This window comes from Chiloscyllium plagiosum, chromosome 23 (assembly GCF_004010195.1).
Source record: "Chiloscyllium plagiosum isolate BGI_BamShark_2017 chromosome 23, ASM401019v2, whole genome shotgun sequence".
NCBI classification, from domain to species: domain Eukaryota; kingdom Metazoa; phylum Chordata; class Chondrichthyes; order Orectolobiformes; family Hemiscylliidae; genus Chiloscyllium; species Chiloscyllium plagiosum.
This window is the reverse complement of record NC_057732.1, coordinates 6,567,695-6,585,786: the sequence shown is the minus strand read 5'-3', so window position 1 is coordinate 6,585,786 and position 18,092 is coordinate 6,567,695. Positions and strand designations below refer to the sequence as shown.

Here is an 18,092-nt window from a genome sequence, read left to right as displayed (position 1 = left end):
CATTTTAAAAAGATCAACCAGGTCAGTCCTTGACCACATGGTCTTAATTTGTATCTTAAGAGGTAGCATTCAACATAAGACAGACTGGATTTAAACAGAAATTCAAAGTGCTTGCAGGAGTTTGAGGGAACGAATGAATGATTTCTATCAGAATGGCGCTGATTAATACAGTAAACAAAGATTAACCAAAGATTCAAAACTCTATAGACACATATTATAGGCAAACATTCATATAAATAACTACACACACACACAAACACATTCAGATTTAAGCATTTTCCATTATCAGGTTTGGAGTTGGTTCACAATAAATTTCCTTCTCTTTCCACCTTCACCTCAGTATGTTTCCTGACCCAATCAAAATAAAAGGCCATTGCATGGACCTTCTTGGTCTTCCCCCTCCTCCCCTGCTATCCGCTCACCACAAGCCACCCTTCCCCCCCCCCCCAATTATCTCATATTTGTGGAGCTGGTCGTAGGCATTTCACAAATCAGAACAAGTCAACCCCGTTTTGTAACAAAAGGACTACTGTCACACAGCCAGTCTCAGACATGGTGAAAAGGAGCCCACAGGAAAAAGGCAGGCTCCACTTTTTAAAAGGTTTTTTTTTCTGCTGAGCACAGTCGCTACATTCACTCCAGTTGGCAAAGCCAGCTCACTGTTCCTGGCTTGAGCTGTGAACAGGGCTCGGGATTGAATAACCAATTATACAACCACTGGCTGAGTTTATCCAAGGTTTTGCAAATTGTAATAATAGTACAGTATTCCCAAAACGTTTCATCCCCTTCCAGACATGGTGTCATATCCCATCACGCTTAATTTACATTTTACAACATAATATACGTTGAATATCTCACAGCAAAATAATACAATCACTTATTTTTGTTGAACAGGTTTAAGAAACAGTGAGGTTTAGTCTTGGGTTCATTTAAGACCGCATTAATTCAATATTATATTTCCTGTCCATTCCCTTGTTAGTTTAAACTGTAACCTGTGCTAACTGAGGGAAATGCATCACCAACTTTAATTCTTGCTCTTTTCCATCATCAGTCATTCTCAAATGATTTGCATTATTGCAAAAATTGTGCTCCAAGTCCTGGTTAGAAACAACTGACATTTTATTTTTTTTAAACATGGAGGAGATTAACAAATGTCGCTAGTCACAAAAAGGAACACTAATAGTTGCCGATGTGCTCTCTTCAAGGCTGAAATTATTTCTCTCACCACAAACAATTCTCAAAGCTTCAATTGCTGATTGCAAACTTCAAGGATCACAGCAATATAACAGCTTCGTCTGAGAGGGGATACCTTCAACATATGCCAGTGTGCCAGTGTACTCGGCATTTTCACCTAACCTAACAAAATGGAATCTTATTCCACAAAACAGGCCATTCAACTCATCAGGTCTACACTGGCCTTTCCAAAGTGTTGTCCAATCTAGTCCCAGGTTTCCCTCCATAATCCTGCACATTAGTTCTCTTCAAATAGCTATCCATTGACCGTTTGAAAATCCCAGATCATAACAACTTGCTGTGTGAAGATATCTCTCCTCATTTCCCCTCTAGTTTTCTTGCCAATTATTTTAAATCTGTGCTCTGTAGTTACCAGCCCAGAGGAAAGAGCATTTCCTGATTTAGTCAATCAACATCCATCATCATTAATGACACCTCTATTAGCCCTTCTCTGTTTGAAAGAGAACAACGCCAGTTTCTCCAACCCCTCCACATCATTAAAATCCCTCATTCCATCTATTTTTCTGGTAAATCTCCTCCGTACCCTCTGCATACCTTGACCTCCTTGTGACTAAAACTGGGGAACATTACTATACAGACACTTAACCAGTGCTTTGTTCAGGTTCAGCCTCACTTTGCTATTTTTATATTTAATGATCCTGTTAATAAAACCTTTCTACATGTTCTCTTAACCTGCTTGTTAACTTGTCCTACTATCAGTTAAAGATTTGTGAATTTGAGCTCCTAGATATATTTGCCCTCACACTCCATCAAAATAGTGATATTTACATCATACTACCTCAGCATTTGGAATCCCTACAGTGTGGAAGCAGGCCATTTGGTCCACATTGACCCTCCAAAGAGCATCCCATCCAGATCCACCCCATTCCTGTATTCCCCATGGCTAATCCACCTAACCTACACATCCCAGAACCTTAGGTAATTTCCCATGGCCTAACGTACACATCTTTGGACTGTGGGAGGGAAACCCCTCAGACACGGGGAGAATGTGAAAACTCCACACAGTCAGTTACCTGAGGGTAGAATTGAACATGGGCTCCTGGTGCTGTGAGGCTGGTGGACCTCACCAGTTTCCTCATTTCCCCTCCCCCCCCACCTTACCCCAGTTCCAATCTTCCAGCTGAGCACTGTCCTCATGACCTGTCCCACCTGACAATTTCCCTTCCCACCTTTCTGCTCCACCCTCCTCTCTGACACAAATCTTTAACTGATGGACCTCATCTCCATCCCCACCCCCATTCACCTATTGTAGTCTTTGCTACCTTCTCCCCAGTGCCACACCCCCCCTCCCCCATTTATCTCTCCACCTTGGAGGCTCCCTGCCTCTATTCCTGATGAAGGGCTTTTGCCCGAAACATCGATTTTCCTGCTCCTCGAATGCTGCCTGACCTGCTGTGCTTTTTCAGCACCACTCTGATCTAAACTCTGGTTTCCAGCATCTGCAGTCCTCACTTTTGCCCAGCAGTGCTAACCACTGAGCCACCATGCTGGTCCAAAGTTCATCATTTCTTATCTGCATTACATTGTTGAAGATGTTAAGGTCTCACTAATGAAATGCAAGTGTCTTAGATTGGGTCTCTATTTGAGGTCAAAGTTATGGCATTTTGCAATCTGTATACCAAACAAGAAAAAGACAGAACTTGAATTTACATTAACACCCTTTCATAACCTCAAGACATCCCAAAGCACTTTGCAACCAATGAACTGCTTTTATGAAGAGTGGTCACTGTCACAGTGTTGGACAAACACCAGCCAATTTGCATACGGCAAGCTCCCCCACACACAGCAAAGTGAGAATGATTTGATAACCTTCTCTTTAACAGTTTTGGCCAGAGGATAAATATCAAAGAAACCAGCAGAGCTCCACCTTTTACATCTTTTGACATCTACCAAAGTGGGCATATGGTCTCTTGGTTCAATGTCTCATCTGAAAGACAGATACAAGACTCCCTGGAAGGGACTATGATGTCCAGTTAGATGGGTGTGCTCATGTCTCAATATGGGACTTCAGACTCCGAAACAAGAACTCCAACTGAGCAAAGGCTGACAGAAGATATAGAACATTGCACAATGAAATTCTAGATCTTCCTCCAGATGGGAAGTCACTGCCCACTTCTGGAGTCTATTGACTGATAAATTCATTCTTCTTGCCAATTGTACGGACTCGCTTTCTCCAGCTCTCCCCTCGCCTTAATCATGATGACCCTCAGGTTAAACCACCATCCCTCATCTCTCTCTCTCTCCAATGAAAGAGCAGTCCTATAGTCTGGGGAGACTATGGCAACTTCACTCACCAATCCTATGCTGAAACAGGCATTAAAGTGATAGATGATAGCACGCTCTAAGCATTGAAGAGACAGAAGAATAATCCCTTTTGAAATCCAATCTCCCATCAGTTGCTTAGCAGAATCCCTATCACTATTAAATTCAGGACTGATGTTTCTGATCTATACAGCGGATATCAAGATCAAAATACAAATTAAGCAAAACAATAGGCATGCAGGTTTAACACTAATCATTGCTGTTGTAGAAACAGCCTGGAGGAAAGTACATGATTTCATGCATCTACACAAGTTAATGAAAACTAACATTTATTTGATAGTGAATTCACTCAGTAAGTCTGAGTTGGTATGGCATTATGGACTTCTACATGCATATTTCCAGTCTGGAGCTGTGGATAGTGATGGTCAAGGTTCCAGCTTTCTTTCTATTATGTGGCTGACCAGGAATCTCCCGCTCTTATTCCCTGGTACTGATGTGCGTTGGATTAGCAGACTGTTCAGCCACGTTATGAACGAACTTTCCATGGTCATCAAATCATTCAGCAGGACTCGAACCAGATGCTTCTGAATTACAGGCAGGAATTCTAACCAATATTTATATAGCCTTGTTTGGGTTCTGACAAGACTCTTGAAGTGCAGAAGGAAGAGGCAGAGAATTGGAAGAGGATTACGCAAAGGAACTTCAGAACACAAGGCCGAGAAGCTGAATGGAGGAGATTGCACAAGAGGCCAGAGTTTGAGATGACAGCTCAAAGATTACAAGAAAAGTAAACAGCAATGTGATCAGAGGCACTGGGGAAAATAAAGGTTAGCAATCATTCAAATTAAACTCAGAAGAGAGAATTCCAAATACAGTAGACAACTGGAACAAGTGGGAGGGGTGGTGGAATTAGCATCAGGGAGAATTCAGGGATTCCAGGGGTTGGTTGCTTCTGTGACCAGCAAATAAAGCACCAGATGACTTAAAGGGCATGCACCTCTTCTGAAGCAATATTCAAGTTTAACAGTCCCATTTAGAAAGTATCCAGATAACTGAAATGGTGAGGAAAATATCACTTCTATTAAAAGCCAAGAAAGGCACTTCAGACAACAATTGTACTTGTGTAGCTAGCTGCCTTATGTATCATACTGTTTTAAATTGGCTTTGTATTGCTGGTGATTATGTGTTTCTCTTTTCCTGTTGCTTTTGTCAAGGAATTTTGACAGAAAATTGCAGATTCGTTTAATCAGTATTCACAAAGTAAGCCCTGTGTGTATCAACAGAACAGCCTAATACAGAGAATTTATCCCCCTTTACGCAATTTGCTTTAAATATATGCAAATAAAACAACAGAAAGAGATTAAGGGAGCAGATTATTCCTGTCTTATATCCAGGAATATACCATTGTGAGACATTTTTACTCCTCGACTGTGATCCTGCTCTCTCTCAGGTCACAGGGTTAGTATGAAAACTCCATGGGTTCATTACTGCATCAGACATTGTGCCTGAACCTAACTGGACTGATTGCCTCAATACTAGCAGCTCTTGCAGGCATTTTTGCTCTAAACAAGTTTTTATTTAATTAAAGGGACATTTCGAAGGCCTCTATACACCATGGGTCCCAATTCAATTAAACAAGGCTTTGTCTGGTAATGTGCATGTTTCATTTTCCTCTTCCACTCATGATAAAGCAGAGTAAATCAGCAATATTTTGAATCGGTCACTGATGGATGAACAACTTGGCTTTATATAGCTCTTTTGTGCAGTTTAACAAGGCACTTTGCAGGAAGATAATCAAACAAAGATCAGACATGGAGCCAAAAACAGGTGACCAAATGCCTAGTCACACAAGTCAGTTTCTCTCTCTCTCTGACTCTCTCTTTCTACCCAGAAGTGTTATTACACACAACTGAGCCACCTTCCCACCACCAAAATCACCGTGACACTTTTAAAAACTAAAAAAAACACCACTGGTAAAAACACCAATTGAGCATTGACATGGAAAACCCATTATGGGCAATGCAAACCATCAAAGGGATTAAGAACGGTAGGAAGGGACTAAATCTAAATGGAGTTGGAGAGGGGAAATAAAGCACTGTATCCCCCACAGTGTCTCTCTAAAAGCACCGAGAGCATTGATGGACACCGTGCGCTCCTTCTCCAAAGACACATACGCACAAGTGTAACCACAAAGAGGGGCAGACAGTTGGTAGAGATAGCCCTCTCCACAGTCTGCACCTATTTATGGCCAGCCTGGGCAGACCCAGGAACAGATCCTCCGATCTGCCCGCAGTGGGTACCTATGATTCAGGAGCGTACGGCTGAAGTGCGACCAAACACTCAACAAAAGGTTTCTCAAATAACTAGAAAGGGATATCCAAACAGCCGCAACCAACGATTGGACTCCACAGTGCCGCAAAATGAACAGTTGGGCTGGACGTCCGTGAACCGCCGCAATCTGTGGTTACAGGGGACTGCTGCGTGCAACACCCTCAACTTCAGGTCTCCCCGAGGGAAAATTCCCACATGGAGAGCTCTCCTCTGGGGATCCACACTGCCCGGGGGTAAATAGGCACGCCAAGGATTTTAACCACCTTCTTTAAGACGGAGGTGGGGGTGGGGAAGAGTTTGGGAAAAGAATCCCAGAAATGAAGCTCCAGTTAGCTGAAGGGACGGCTTGCAATGGTGGGTCAAGGAATTGAAGGGTGCAAAAGAGATCAGAGCTAGAGAAACTCACAGGTGCTAAGAGAAAATCCCCAATTTATTATTTTGAGTATGGTGCCTTGTCAGTTAATGCATGTTTAGTTGATCCATGAGTGATGTGCTGAGAATAGGGGCATCTAACTGTGGTCAGTTGGCCATATGCAGCCCATGGGCACTTGTTGAGTAGCTTACAAAACCAAGGCCATTCCATTGGCATTTGCAACCCCCAGGTCTCTGCAGACTCCCTGCTTCTATTCCTGATGAAGGGCTTTTGCCCGAAACGTCGATTTTCCTGCTCCTCGGATGCTGCCTGACCTGCTGTGCTTTTCCAGCACCACTCTAACCTAGACTCTGGTTTTCAGCATCTGCAGTCCTTGTTTTTACCTATTTAATTCATAAACACTGGTTTCTTCTGTTTGAATCTTTTGTGCCTTTTTAAAATTCATTTGTGGGACTTGGCATCACTGGCTGTGCCAGCATTTATTGGTGTTCCTAGTTGCCCTCGAGAAAGTGGGGGTGAGCTGCCTTCTTGAACCGCTGCAGTCCATGTGATACAGGTTGATCCACAATGCCCTTAGGAGGAAGTTCCAGGATTTTGACCCATCGACAGTGAAGGAACGGTGATAAATTTCCCAGTCAGGATGGTGAGTAGCTTGGAGGGGAATTTGCAGCTGGTGGTGTTCCCATGTATCTGCTGCCCTTGTCCTTCCAGATGGAAATGGTCGTGGATTTGGAAGGTGCTGTCTAACGATCTTTGGTGAATTTCTGCAGTGCCTCTTATACACACTATTGTTACTGAGCATTGGTAGTGGAGGGAATGGATGTGTTTGTGGATGTGGTGCCATTCAGGTGGGGGCTGCTTTGTCCTGGATGGTGTATCGAGGTTTAGAAATCACTGTTCATAACACCGTTATCTCACTGGTGGGCAAATTCTACATTATCAATAAAATACATTAGCAGCCATGGCCAGAGGTATATGCAAATAACTCCTTTATATTGGCTTAATAATGCTAATGATTATGTGTTTCATTTGCATTTATTACACACAAACTTTCTTTCAGTCACACAGTTGTTGTGCAAAGGGCAATGTGTCTGGCTGAACAATAGATACAAATGGTGAGTGTACAAGTAAGGAATGATACAAGATGGTTGTGAAATTTCTAGCAAGGTTCCTAAAACAGGGATGAGCCCTCACTTTCTCCTAAAACAGGGATAGGAATCTTGACCTGATGAGGGGTGAACTAATCTGTGGAAAGAATATTTCAGTGACAAATTGGGCAACCTGTGGAACAGGGTCCTTTCAGAATTGGTAGAAATAATTAGGATTAATGCATTCAAATATAAATTAGAGAGGTTACTTCCAGAAAGTAATGAATAGGGATACAGCATGCAAGTGACTGAAACAGGATATGTGGTCAATATCACATGTTTGAGAGGAACAGGTGACTTTGGATCTCTGGTTCCTAAGCTCCATCAGTGGGGTTTACCTTGTCTTGTTTCTGGGTCTGTTGTAGACTAATTGATAGAGAATTGATCACTGTGATCTGTCAACAACTTTATTATTGGTATATCATATGACTCCCAGGAAGGCAGAATGTGAACAAGAAAGACTTTGAACTTTTTTTAATCATCTAGCTATTTCCACAAAGCTTGAACAACCCTGACTTTAGCCATTTTTGTACAATGTCATATACTTCAGCCTACTCACACAGCTTTAGTGCAAATAGAAGGTCAAATTCAAGAAAGTTGTTCTTCTAGTGGGAAGGAGCAAAAGCAATGTCACAGTAACTTAGCAGAAACTGACAGAATAGTGATAACCTTCTGATAAAACTGGGTGCTCCGAGGCTGGATTTTCTTTTCAACTGAAATGGGGCAAAGAACAAAATAATATTTTGTAACAGCAAGGTAGATTATCAATGTTTCAACTTTAGACTTTTCCCTCTTCCAGTAAGATCGCCATCCCCTTTCACTGCAAGTCGTCCCTTCGTAAGCAAACAAATAAATACAACCCAAAGTATCAGATTCGACACCTGGACAAGTTCAATAATTTTGGTCATTTTCAGTAACTTCTTTCTGAATTGAATTTTGATGGTCTGCTGTTTGGAAGCCAGTTTCCACAATTCAGGTTTCCAGGAATCCCAGTTTGTACAAGACGGGAAAAACAGGATGTAAACCAGGGGCTGACCTGCAGAGACAAAAGTGCCCCTGCTCCAACCCTCCAAAATATAAACCAATCCAAACATGCCCTTGTGCTGGTTTGCAAAGAGTTTCGATACCCAAGAGTGGATGTGTATTATGGAAAGGAAATTTGAGGAGATTCCCAAAGGATATTAGTAACAAGAGAATTACTTAACTTCCAGAGTCTATTTGATTGGATCAGGGTTCATCCATATTTTCTAATGTAATTACCGCTGTAAGATATCGTTGGAACCACTTTGTGCACAGTGAGTCCCCACAAACAGCTATAAAGATTTAAAATTTTGTTTCTGTGTGCTGTTGGTTGAGGAATAAGTATCGGCCAGGGTATTAACGGAGCATTTGAATAACATCAAGGAATTTCTTAGAGCCCTCAACTCAATGACACAACAGACCACTCTCCCTCACTATTGCACCAAGCCGCCAGCAGAGAATACATGCTCCTATCTCTAGAGTGGGGTTTGACCCATGACCTGACTCACCAATGAAAGTGCTGCCACTGAGCCAAGACCGACAGCAGATTTTCATTGACTTTTCTCCTATTGTAGAGCCAGACACTGTTATTGTACTTTGAGATTTACACCACGGCGCTAATTAAACCAAAGTTGGCAAAAAAAGGATCGGCATATGGCACTTAAAATGGCATGCCTCAGGTTTAGTTCTATGTGTGATTATTTGACATCCTTATAGTACTATTCCTGCTGCCAAAACAAAACGGCTCCTGAATCTGGTAGTCCAACAAGGCTGATTGTTCAGGGCGGATACACATTGACCAACAGTGAACTGCAAGTGGAACAGATTGACAAATATTTCAGTCTCTTTTGCTATTGATGAAATCTTTATGTTAAGCTTCGCAAGGCTGTATTTAAGTCAGGAAATGCAAATTCCCTGTGCACGCCACGAGACTTTAAACTGCATTTAGAGGCAACTCTCAGTGTTATTTAATATCATTTTGACCAGTCAAAAATACCGAGATGAGTGGCAGTGAACGTAAAAGAGCAATTAAATATTTTAGTTGTGATTCTGAAATGCTCAAGTCTTCCTTTGGGTGTGTTTCCTTTATCAGAACAATCTTTTTGCGTTTAATTTCAAAGAAACATTTGTTGACATAATTTTGGATCTTAACATTATTGTTTAAATGTTTACCATTGTGTTTAATTGCTTCCAAAAACCTGTTTACTTCTTTATCTCCTTGATATATCTTGATATTTAGCAGCAGTATCAAAATAAGTTGAGCATTGCTTTGTTGGTATGTCTGAATGCTTTTGATGAAACCTCAATTAGCCTCAGGTACAGATAGATGTATGGCATCAGTTAAAAAATTAACGTGGAGACTTTTGATTTCTCCTTTATCATCACTTTAGTGAACTCATCAGGAATACACAAGTGGCCTTTGTCCAAGTCTTTGCCCCTCGCTGATATAGTTTCCCCCTCTCCTCACAGGAACAGGTCCTGGAGGAGCACGTGAAAAGACTGGTGACAGAGCATGTGTTAGACTTTTCACATTCTGGCTTTCAGGAAAATAGTCAATATGTTACAAAAAGAAACAGCAAATTGGCTGAGCTTACGTTCTCGCAACATTACAAAAAAAACTGACAGCAAATTCCGACCCTTTGATCAAGGCGCAAGCCCCATTTCTGAATTACCTCTCCTTACTTCGGCTGGGTTCCTCAAGCTTATTATAGCCAGCAGACTTAAGAAAGTTGGCCTGCCTGCAGTCAACAGAATCTCAACCCTCTCTTTGGAGGACGCATCAGAATGTGAGCAGTCACATTTATCACACTATCAACTCGGCCTGTTAAGAGTAACTGGTCAGGGGACGAAAATTGTTAAAAATTGAAAGCGAATGGGGAAAAGGAATGTCAAGGAAATGGTGGATTACAAAGTGCAGAATAGAAAAAAGTTATGCCAGCCCTTGATGTCCTGATTAGATTAGATTTCCTACAGTGTGGAAACAAGCCCTTCGGCCCAACAAGTCCACACCGACCCTCCAAAGAGCAACCCACCCAGATCCTCTGACTAATGCACCAAACACTATGGGTAATTTAGCCTGGCCAATTCGCCTGACCTGCACATCTTTGGACTGTGGGAGGAAACCGGAGCACCCGGAGGAAACCCACGCAGACATGGGGAGAATGTGCAAACTCCACACAGACGGGTGCACGAGGCCCGAACCGAACCTGGGACCCTGGTGCTGTGAAGCAGCAGTGCTAACCACAGAGCCCAATGGTGCATTTTTTGAAGTGCGGTCACTGTGGTAACGTAGGAAATGTGACAGCCAATTGATGCATAGCAAGTTTCCACTAATAGAAACGAATCAATGGCCAAATCATCTATTAGATATGCTGGTTGTGGGATGGGAGTTACACAAGGAGAACTCCTCCACTCCATCTGACTCCGAAGTTTGCAGCAGGATTTACTGGATCGAGCTCCACTATTTTTATTTATGAGCCTCCTCCTAGACATGTGTTTCTGTGAAAGTTGGGGGGGGGGGGGGGGGGGGGGAAGCGAGGAATGGTTGATAACTTGCAAGAGTTCAACCCTAAATAAATTTACAAAGACATCTGTTTAAATGCTGATGATGGCTCACAGATAAATCGTTGTGGAAATTCCCCAGTTCTTCATTAGAAAAAATATAATCAGATCTCAACTTGCATTTATAAAGTACCAAAGGAAATGGAGGGTGCTTCGCAGGAGAGTCACCAAACAGAATTCAAATCATAGGATCCCCACAGAGCGGAAATAGGCCCTTTGGCCCAACAAGTCCACACCGATCCTCCGAAGAGTAACCCACCCAGACCATTCCTCTACCCAATAATTTATCCCTGAGTAGTGCACCTAACACGAGGGGCAATTCCACACAGACAGACAGTCACCTGAGAGTGGAATCAAACCCGAGTCCCTGGCGCTGTGAGGCAGCAGTGCTAACCACTGAGCCACTGTGAAGTGTGAGGATGAAGCAACCAAAAAACTTGATTGAGGAGGTTGGTCTTACAAAGGTCTCGGGGTGAGACGTATAGAGGCAGATGACAGAGCCTCAGTTGTGTTGCAAGTCTCCAGAACCCACAATCTTGCAACACAAATGCAAATGCTATGACTGGACCATTGCTGTACAAACACATCAAAAAGGGTGGTGATTTGAACACAATGAAGGGCAGTGCGAGGAGATGGCTCATATCCAGCCACTCTGCTCCCAAGCTTTTTTTTTGGCCATTTTATTAAACAATAAAGAACTTTTGAAGAAAGATTCCTGTCAGACATTTTCAGGGTGTGAGGAGGTTAGGGTCTTAATAACATGTGCGTGTGATACTTGCCCACCCGATTCCCATTCATGGCAAAGGTATCTACTGGCTTTTACTAAAATTATTAGTTATCCAGTGGGGTTTTAAAACTGGTCGTCAAAAAAAAGCTTAACTTGCTAGCTTGCTTCCGCAGCCGATGTTTTATGTAGCAGTGTGTAGCACATTTGTGACACATTAACTCAGAACAGAAACCCCCCACAAATGCTGTGACACTGTTGGGCTTTGATGTTTGCAATCTGTAATTAGCAATGGAGCTGGGAGTGTCTGCAGTGAAAAGGGTTTGCTTTTGTGTGGAAGGGAACCAACCGTATGACCACTGCTTCCATTCCACTGTCTTTCATCCCGACCTTCACAAACTGGCAGAAACAAAATCAGTGTCAATTTATTTGCTACCAAATGGCAACCTTTCGTTCCAGAGGGAGAGGTGGATGTGGCAGCAATTGTGAGTAGCAATGTTCAAATTGTGACATTTGAGCTATGAAAGAAATCACAAATAAAAACATTGTGAAGTTGCGTTATCGTCATGTTTCCGTGATCTTAGGACATCCTTAAGGACTTTATACGAAGTACATTTTCAAATATAATTCCCAGCATTAGGAAGGACAACTGCTCATTTTCAGAGTTAAGTGATCATTGTCCATTATTCGATTCCTACTCACTGAGTCCCATCTTATGGGTTATTTCAATTCGATGTACCATGATTATGTAACTCAATAAAACACAGTTTAACACCATTTACCGGTCTTACTGTCATCTAGCTGCTACACTCCTACTGGATCCATGCCTCCAAAAGCCATGTATTCTACATTAGATTCTGAAGGATCTTGTACAAGCAGCGATGGTGGTACTTCTCCAGCACTTCAAGGTGTCTGCTACAGACAGTCCATGTCTCCGAGCCATATAGGAGGGCGGGAACCACTACAGCTCTGTAAACCTGAGCTTGCTGTCAGATCTGGCAAGACAGATGCACCAGCACCAGCTTCCTTGACCAGGCCAACATCCCCAGCGTCAAGGCACTGAAGACTCTTGATCGGCTGCAATGGGCTGGGCACGTCATCTGCAACACCACAAGACCCCCCAAGCAAGTGTTCTACTCCCAGCTCCGAAACGGCAGGCGAGCCCCAGGTGGACAGAGGAAGTGCTTCAGTGATACCCACAAGGCCTCACTGGTCAAGTGCAGCATTCCCACAGACACCTGGGAATCACTGGGCCAAGACCGTCCAAAGTGGGGGAGGGGCATCCGGGACAGCATCAAGCACCTCAAGACTTTGCTGTCAGGACAAAGCGGAAGCCAGGAGAAAGCGGCAGAAAAAGAGTGCAATGCCACACCAACCTTCCAGTAACCACCACTTGCCTTAAGTATCACAGAGCCTGCGCTAGCCATATTGGTCTGTATAGCCACCTACAGACTCACCCTGAGAGTGCAGGAGAGTCATCTTCGTCTGCGAGGGACCACCGATGATGACGCTAGATTCTAAAGCCTCTCAGTAACTGTTACCTCTCACAATATCACTGGACAATGTTGACATGGCAAGGTCTTTCAATCAAACAGCCATTGTATTACCTCATAGGATTAACTGTTCTCTCCATTCTCTACCAACATTTCTAACTCTCTTCAGTGACACCAAAACACTGTTCTTACTAACTTCCATGTAACGATACAGATCCCAGCAGTTGAACACAGAGAAAGGCAGACTTGTGAGAGAGCAGCAGGGGATGGAGGGGTAAGTTGACTAGCTCATTGTCTGAGGAAGGGCACTTAATATTCAGAGAGAACTTGTGGGGGCTCAAATCTAAACAGTTACCAGTGAATGCTATTTTAAGTAATTTGATATCACACTTAGGAGCGAAACGTTCCACCTTGTGCATACAGGCCTTGCTTTAATAACAGTCTTTTTCACTCCATGACTGCACGCAGTGTTGCAAGTGTCAACTTGGCTCAGCTACTAAGTACAGTTGCCTGTACAAGTCACGAGGATTGTGGGTTGGAGCCCCACTTTAGGGTTTTAGCCGTATAATCTAAACTGAGACACAACGAAGGCATGTGAAAGTGCCGTTTTAGGGATGAGGCCATATCTGTTCAGGTAGTGCAGGAGAACCCAAGGCCCATTGAGGTATTCTGGCCAATTATTCTCCTTCATCCCACTTGTAGGAGGAGCAAGTTATTGCAGATGCTGGAATCTGTACTGAAAACAAAAAGTGCTGGAGACCACAGAGGGATAAGGCAGCATCTGTGGAGGGAGAGCAAGCTAACTTTTTAAGTCTTGATGATTCTTCATCAGAGCTCTGATGAACAGTCATCTGGGCCTAAACCTTTGTAGGATACTGGTGTACACCAACTGGCTGTTATCCTTTATTTGTAGCTACAACTACACTCCGAGAGTATCTCATTGGCTGTGAAATATGTGGAATGCCCCAAGGACACAGAAAAGTACTGTTTCCCTCCATGAGAAGTGAAAGACAAAGAGATATATGCGATGATTGCAGAACAAGGTACATCTGCAGGAGAAAATGGATTATTCTATTTATATATAAACACAAACACAATGGTTTAGCGAGGAGCCCTAAAGACATCAGTGCACCTTTTCTTGGCTGGCAAACAGGAACAATAATTCACGGTCGGAATGTTTTGAAACATAATTGCTGGGGAGACGACAGCCTGGCGATAGTATCGCTGGACTGGTAATCCAGCGACCCAGGCAGTGTCCTGGGGACCTAGGTTCGAATCTTGCCACTGCAGATGGTGGGGTTTGAATTCAATTAAAAAAAATTGGAATTAAGAGTCTAATGATGGCTATGAGACCATCATCAATAGTCAGGAAAAACCATTGTTACAGAAGGAAACTGCCATCCTTATCTAGCCGGTATATGACTCCAGACAACATAGCAATGTGGTTGATTTTTAACTGCCCTTTGGGCAATATGGAATGGGTAAGCAATGCTGGCCTAGCCAGTGAAGGTCACATCCAGTGAACGAGTAAAGAAAAATGTGTCAGCTACAACTATTCCTTCAAGGTGTTGGGAAGGGAAGTTTGTGATCAGAATGATCCTTATCGCTGCAATGTCTCCTATTGCTCAGGACTCACTTGGTCATGCCCTCAAAAAAAAGGCCACTCAGCTGAGATTTGCCATCAAAACCAAGTGTGCCTCAGTGCAATCTGAGTTCCTAATGGCAGCTGATCCTCTGATGCAGTAACAAGAGGGTGCAGATGAGATGTTAAACCTGCTTTGTCGAGCTGAGTAAATCAGTGAAGAGCAGTTCCTGGCATCCTGACCATAATTTATCCCCTCAACCGACATCACTAAAAGCAGATCATCTGTTCATTTTCTCATTGCTGTTTTTGGGAGCTTCCTGTGCACAAATTGGCTGCTGCCTACATTATAGCACAGACAACACTTTGGAAGTACTCAATTGGCTGTCACACACTTTGGGACATCCTGAGATCGTGAAAGGCGCCGCATAAATGCGAGTTCTTTATCTCCTTTTATTTTCAGGAGAGAAATGAGGCAAGTTTGTTTTCCCCCCCCGAGATGAAAGAGCAGCAGAAGGCAAAGTGTTAGCAACCAGAGTAACATCCTTTTCATTTTCTGTATAAAACAGTCAACAATCTGCCATCAAACAACACAAAAACTCACACACAGCATGTGGAGTCATGTTCTTTAGGCTTCACCTTTCCTCAGTTTACTTGGCTATAGTTATCTGAATGAATCATGAGATTTTTGCAGCACAGATGGAGGCCATTTGACCCATCGTGGTTATGCCAGCTCTTTGAAAGAGTTGTCCAATTAGTCCTAAATCTCCCTCTTTCCCAATAACCTTGTAAATGCTTCCTGTTCAAATATATATCCAGTTCCCTTGACAGCGTTTAATATTAATTCAGCTTCCACCACCCATTCAGGTAGTGCATTCCAGATCATAAAACCTCAGTGTGCGGCAGAGAGTCAAGTCCTGGTATTCCACAATTTTATAAACTTACCAGGGAGATTCTAGGCAACGAGTTTCTGTAATTTAGCAAGTAGAACATTTGGAAAAAAACGCTGTTGTACATTGACAACAGCACATTGCAGCTTACACATGCTCAACCGTAAATAGACAGATAATTAACAGATCATCACTTACAATGGAGCGGATGGCGAAGTGGGGTTGCAGATTTCATATCCCGAACAGAAAATGATCTGGGTGATTATGAACAGAACGCACTTGCAATGAGACAATATTGGCTTCAGAAAAGAAAACTCCACCTAACAGGTGTACACTTCAATGGGTTAGACTATATTAAGAAATAGATGTAATTACACAAATGAACACGAGTAAATTGGAATAAGAATAAGTGTGCTACCTAACAACAGTAACAGTTATATGTGGTAGGTTTTACATGGGGATATTGATACTCTAGCATGTGGTGACCACCAGAGAGAAACATCACATCCACAGGATAGATCAATGTTTCTTGTGTGATAGTTAAATGAAATGGCATAATTAACGAGCCCTGTCACTAAAATCCTCATTGGAATTCCAAGACTTCTATAATTATCTTCCCAGGGAGACAGAAACAGCTTACATAGATGGAGGAAGAAATAAGGAAGACCTGCATTTGTATCGCGCCCTTCATGACCGTAGTATGGCCCACAGAAGCACAGCAGCCAATATGGTCCGATAGACAGCACTGTGAAGCAATCAGGAAACTGAATGACGCTGCTTGAGGAACAAGAGCTGGGCAGAAAACTGAAATAGCAATAAAATACAGGAAATACTCAGCAGGTCAGGCTGTGTCAAAGGATTGGGTGGGCGGGAGTGGGGGGGGGGAAGGGGGGAGTGAATGGGTGGAGTCGAGAAGAGAGAAAAGAAATTGGTGGAAAAACTCCGCAGGTCTGTGGGGAGAAAGCGGAGTTAATGGTTCAGGTCCGGTGACCCTTCCTCAGAAACATTTGTGTCTGATTTCCAGAATCTGCAGTCCTTTTGGGATTTTACATTTTTGTAAGAAGGAGGAAGCTCAGGAACCAGGTGACCAGAGGCAAAACCATTCCACCACTGTCAGTGGTAAGTGCTGGGTGGGAAGCGCACCAACTGACCATCCACCCACTAGAAACTCTTAAATAAAGAACACTTAAGGGCATCTTCCCACCTTGGCTGCACGTTCACACCTTTCGAAGGTCGGAAGCCCCCATACTCTTCCTTAAGTAAAACAGGGCCATGAGTATTTTCACATCTCTCCTCAAGATGGCAAGCAAGTCTTCCCTTTACTGTCCTATCTGAAAGATAGACAGAGCAGACTCCTCTCTGTGAGGAGTGTGCTATAGTCCCCAGAGTGGGGCCTGAAGGCTCACAAGCAAGTCGGTTCCCCTTGAGCTACAGCTGACACAGCAGTACCCCTTTCACATCTGCAAAGCAGCTCAATTAAGTACTTCTGAAGATACAACCACCGTTCCAATGAAGACAAACACTGTAGTCAGTTAGCATACAAACAGCAATGAGGTAATTAGCAAAAACAAGAACAGACACAATGGGGAGAATTTCCTTTATGCGGTGAGCTGTTCTGATCTGGGATACACTGCCCAAAAGCACGATGAGGTCTCGTTCAATAAGGGACCCAATGGGTCACTAAAGAGCCAGAATGGATGTGATGGGTGGAATGGCCACTTTCCCTGCTGCATCATTCACCTTAGAATCACGGTTTTAAATGTATGGCTAGTTGATCTGTTTGCTGGTGCCATTCAGCATCCCATCCAACCAAACAGGCCGACGGGACCTCGGTGTAATGTCTGCTGCAAAATACTTCAGCACCAGCAGTCAAGGCCTTAGTCTGGAAATGTGGCTTAAACCATGTTTTGCTTTCTCAGAGGTAGGGATGCTATCGCTGTGCTACATGTCCGCATGACTATTCTTGAAGAATGCAAAGCATTAATCTGATAAAAGAAGGAACGATAGGAGTCTGGGTTTGATTACATTACCAACACCCAAAACTGATTTATTTTGGAGGATCACAAACAGCACTCATTGCACTGTGATGTATCAGCAACAGGTCTGTGGAACATTTCCCAACTTAAGGAAATACATGAAACACCTTCTAATTAATTCCAGTTATCCTTATAGACTCTCTGCTAGGTGTGCCCATTTTAACCTTGGGAAACTATGGCTGGTTTGGCACTAGGTAGATCTGGGTAGGATTCGTATGGGGTCCTTTATCAGTTTGAGACAAAATCTCAGGTCGCAGAAGTTAAAGTTAGTTCGCTAATCATCATACAACCCAGTCCCTTATTTAAATGATAGGCGGAAGTGGGTACTGCAGATGCTGGAGATCAGAGTCTAGATTAGAGTGGTGCTGGAAAAGCACAGCAGGTCAGGCAGCATCCGAGGAGCAGGAAAATCAATGT

The 18,092-nt window shown here is 43.1% G+C and overlaps 1 protein-coding gene across 7 annotated transcripts in view; it reads right to left on the bottom strand.

Annotated features, from left to right (window-relative positions):
• Positions 1-18,092, bottom strand: part of sox5 (SRY-box transcription factor 5) — a 384,221-nt gene that overhangs the window by 201,064 nt on the left and 165,065 nt on the right. The window contains exon 1 of one of the 7 annotated variants that reach the window (XM_043713399.1): positions 15,838-15,854. The exons of the other annotated variants lie outside the window; for them this stretch is intronic. The gene's annotated coding sequence lies outside the window, so the exon portion shown is untranslated. Of the gene's footprint in view, positions 1-15,837; positions 15,855-18,092 lie in introns of those variants that run through there. 7 annotated transcript variants of the gene reach the window in all.